This window comes from Cyprinodon variegatus, unplaced genomic scaffold, assembly GCF_000732505.1.
Source record: "Cyprinodon variegatus isolate N-32 unplaced genomic scaffold, C_variegatus-1.0 Scaffold1124, whole genome shotgun sequence".
NCBI classification, from domain to species: Eukaryota; Metazoa; Chordata; class Actinopteri; order Cyprinodontiformes; family Cyprinodontidae; genus Cyprinodon; species Cyprinodon variegatus.
In genome coordinates this window covers 85,404-89,872 of record NW_015151577.1, presented here as the reverse complement: position 1 = coordinate 89,872, position 4,469 = coordinate 85,404, and positions in this window count along the sequence as shown.

Sequence of the window (4,469 nt, the reverse complement as noted above, 5' to 3'; positions counted from 1 at the left end):
ATATATATATATATATATATATAAGCTACACAAACTTACTTACTACAGGGTATTATGTGAGGCTTGGAGTTGCTCTCCAAGCCTCACATAAGGCTCAATGATGCTGTAGATTTTAAAATTTTTATAGAAAGAAGAATCCTGACCATGGTCACTCTAATAATGCAAAAGTGAAAAAAAAAAGAGTGACAGTTCCCTCAACAAAAAAGAAAACCTTCTGGTTCAAGGCCCTTCATTGTTGGTTTGGCCTTTTTATGCAGATATGGAAAACCAGACAGCTGAGATGTCTCCATGTCAGATTTTCTATTTTCTTTTGTATTTTGATCTTAGATTATCTTTCCATCCTGTCTTGGCACTTCTGCAGCCAGAAATACTGTGGTCAGAAGGCTTACACAACAAGTGATGGGATAGCTGTCCTTCAACTGGAAAATCCCGCCTTGATCCCTGATACTGGCGTATGATTGACTTGTACATTTGTGGATTGTTTGTGGCTGTTGTGCATTGGTGAGATTAAACAGAGTTAAACTTTACTTTACATAACCACAACATTGCTGCACTGCAATACGAACAATTGTGTTTCATCTTACACTTTATGTCATCAATAATTTTTGTTGAATAATTGAATGCAGGGATGTCTTATCACAATTCTAAAATTATACATTCCAGATTGTCAAAAAGTCTTGGCTAGCCGGTTTTAGATTGGATATTACAGTTTTCATGGCTTGGCTTGTCCACAGTTATTAGTTTGTTTAATTTTCATGTGTTGTCTTCAGGGTCAACTCAGTGACTTTGTGTTTAGTTCCTCCATTTGGGAAACGTGAAAGTACCTGGGGGCCCTACACACCAAGAAAGACAGCTGTGCCTGCTCGGGACTGGAAAGTGTTTATTTTATTAGGCCTTTTTTTCTTTTTGTTTTGGATTGGACAACTATCTCTAATTTTATCTTTGAAAATTCAACCAATCCAACCAACAAGTGAAGATGACGTGCTAGTCAACAACAAATAAAGGAGATGGGTTGCTGAAGCAATTCATTTATGTTGGAAAGCTAAGTCTGAAGTCAACAATAGACTAAACAGTTACTTTGGAGCAGGTTGACCAGACATCCCCGATTTCCGGGTACAGTCCCTGTTTTGGACCACCTGTCCCCAGCTAAACCTGTTCCTGGAAATGTCCTTGATTTGACAGTTTTTGTATCGGGTGGGGGGAAATGTTGTGTGTAGGCTCTTATTATGGTAAAAGAGCACATGAGCATGTTGCGGGCAGAAGCAGCTGTTAGCTGAAATTTGGAATCACAACCCAACACACCTGATGGGGAGTTGCCATGTTATGTTGAGTGTGTTAATCAATTTATTTTATTTGGATTGAGCTGATCCTGTGATAAATATTTGCTTCATGTCCAGTTTAAAAAATAATTCTTAAAAAGAAGAAAGGCAAGACCAGGGATTACTGCTGGTATGAGTAAAATAGACTCAGATAGAAAACTCCTTGTAAGGCGCTAAACGTTGGTTCTCCAGGGATCAACAAGGGTTTATCTAAAGATGTCTTAGAAGTGATTGGTGACATTTAGTTTATATTTAAGAAATTTAGTTATTATACCTTGTTTTTCTGATTTATGGTTGTGATTTATGATCATAGGTGTGCTTTTCTACCACTCACTTTGGATATAAGAACATTTCTCAAGAAAAATAGGAGTCAGCTGCAGGAAAACCTATCTAATGTTCTTTTTTGTTCATTTTGTTCTGTTTTTGCTTCTAGCTCCAAACATTATCCGAAATAAATATTAATTAGCATTTTTAGTATTTAATCAGATTAGATAATAATAATGTTTTCCTGTTGTACGTTCAAATTTTTTGGAAGTGTCTCTCTTTTAAAATGGTGTAAGAATGAAAGATGAGGAGAGAGAGAAAAAGATAGGAAGAAAGAATACTGAATGAGAGTGGAGGAAAACTGGAACACTGAGGGGGAGAACAGTTGAAGAGAAGGAAGAAAAATCTATATAGAAGAGTAAAACAGAGAGGAGACAGAAGTCAGGAATGGGCTAAAAAAGAAAAGAATGTAGAGAGGGAAGAAGACAGAGAAGACTGAATGGACCAGATGTTTGTATTTACTTTATTTGATTTTTCTTTTCCTCATGTCACTCTCCCCTTAGGGGGATGCGGGGCTCTTTAGGCCCTAAAAATTGGAAAGCCCCGCTAACAACCCTTGACCCCGTCACTCTCTCTCTCAACTCAGAGACACAGTTCTAGTTTTCTATATATAAAAAAAACACTATTGATTTATTCATTTTATTAATCTTGAGAAAATGCTACCAGTGTTAAAAGACATATTCCTATCTTTTACAGTTGATTTTTGTTCAAACATTGATACACTTTTAAAAATAAGTGAAACCATTACTGTCCCTGTTTCCTAATTTCATCTTGATAAATTGTACCTTTTAAAATCTTTTTATTTTTTATTTTATGAGCTGGAAATGTCACCAGATTTGATTTCAGAAATCTGGTCACCTTAGTTTGGAGGGTTAGCTTCACTAGATGCAGAAACAAGGAGTGTAACTTTGCCAGTTCGAAGAAACGTGAGTAGAGACATCACAGTTACAACACCAGCACACCATATTCATGGTCCCTACTTATACCTCTATTTCTCTGTCTTGACCACTTGCCTATGCCACTTGAAAAGGGATCTATCGTTGAATGAGTCATGTTACCTAGAGAAGTCTGAGCTCCCGTTAAATGAGAGCTAATCCTAAAAGGTTGTTGTTAGGAAACAAAGCAGATATGTCTTCACATGTATCTTGACGGCTTTTCAGTCCACCATCTTTTAGCAGTTGGACTGGCTCATGCAAGGATCATTCGAGGATTGTATCATTACAGTGAGTCAAAGACGAGGCCCTCACTCTTGATTCCAGAGATTGATCATGTCAGCTACATGTCCCATCAAAAGTGTCACAGGTAGCTAAACCAAACTTGTAAATATAGCCTGTGGCCTGGGCTGCCTGTCACAACTCCAGTCCTGCGTGCGGATGACGTCATACACGCGCCGCTTCATTTTTAAAAGATATAAATATAAAAAATATAACCGCGGATATCAGGGGGGCACTGATTCGCCTACATGTTATGAATGCTGGCGTACCATAAATGATAAATTATGGACAGTTTAGTTTGTGCCTTCAAGTCGCTTGCCCATAGCAAGACGTTACTTACCGTAGATATAATCTTATGGAATATCTTCAGAACAGCTCCAAATGACACAAAACTCATATGGGTGAGAAGAACATGATGCAATGTCGTCAAATCAAGGGCCCAATGTAAAAAAAAAAAATGTGTTTCCCTTTAACACTAGGCTCTGAGAAATCAAAACAAAATAGAGAAACAGTCTTTTATGCTCATAACAGCTTAAACTGCCTTACAATATGACTGTTAGGTTAATTGGCCTCTCTAAATTCTCCTTAGGTGTGATTGTGTGTGTGAATGGTTATTTCACATGTTCATGGTTATTTGGTCCTGTGTTGCCCTGCAATGGACTGGCAACCCTGCCTCTCATCCTTAGACAGCTAAAGATAGGCACAAGCACCTCTCGGGACCCCAGCTGGGATAAAGCGTGATGGAAAATGCATGGATAGTAACTGAATTTAATTATTAAGGGCTTTTTGGCATATCTAGCCAAGAGACGCCAGTCCAAAGCTAAGCCTATGTAGCGCTTATTTAAGATGTTTAAGTAATGTTCAGCTGTTCTGGTTATTAGTCAACATTTTGTGAATAACTCTGGGTGGCATTCCGCAAGTATTTGTAGTTACATTTGTTTTGCTAGTTAAATTGATAAACTCCTTCCTTTAGCCACAATCTCAGCTATGATGTTTTTTAGTCTTCTGCAGAAAGAATTGGACTATAAATCACATGGCAAGTAATATCACACATAATTCACCCTATTTAGCCATGTTCATCTTCTGGAGGATCAGGACAAAATATTAGGTGTATTACGTGAGCACTGGAAATTAGCTTCTTTCAAAAATAAAAAACAAAATAATTAAATATACCTTTCTTGAAACTAGATTGATTTATCTATAATATCTTCATTAACAGACACTCTTGTCTTTCAGCAAAATGGTCCTGGGTTTGATTCCTGGCCTAGGGATTCTCTGCATGTAGTTTGCATTTTCTGCCCATTCGGTTTTGTGTTCTCTCCGGGTACACCGAATTGTCATTTGGTGAGTGTGCCTTGTTGTGTGTGTCTCTGTGTTGCCCTGTGACAGACTAACGACCTGTCCAGGGTGTACCCTGCCTTTTGCCCATAAGACCCACTTACACTCACCGGCCACTTTATTAGGTACACCTGTCCAACTGCTCGTTAACACTTAATTTCTAAGCAGTCAATCACATGGCGGCAACTTAGTGCATTTAGGCATGTAGACATGGTCAAGACAATCTCCTGCAGTTCAAACCGAGCATCAGTATGGGGAAGAAAGGTGATTTGAG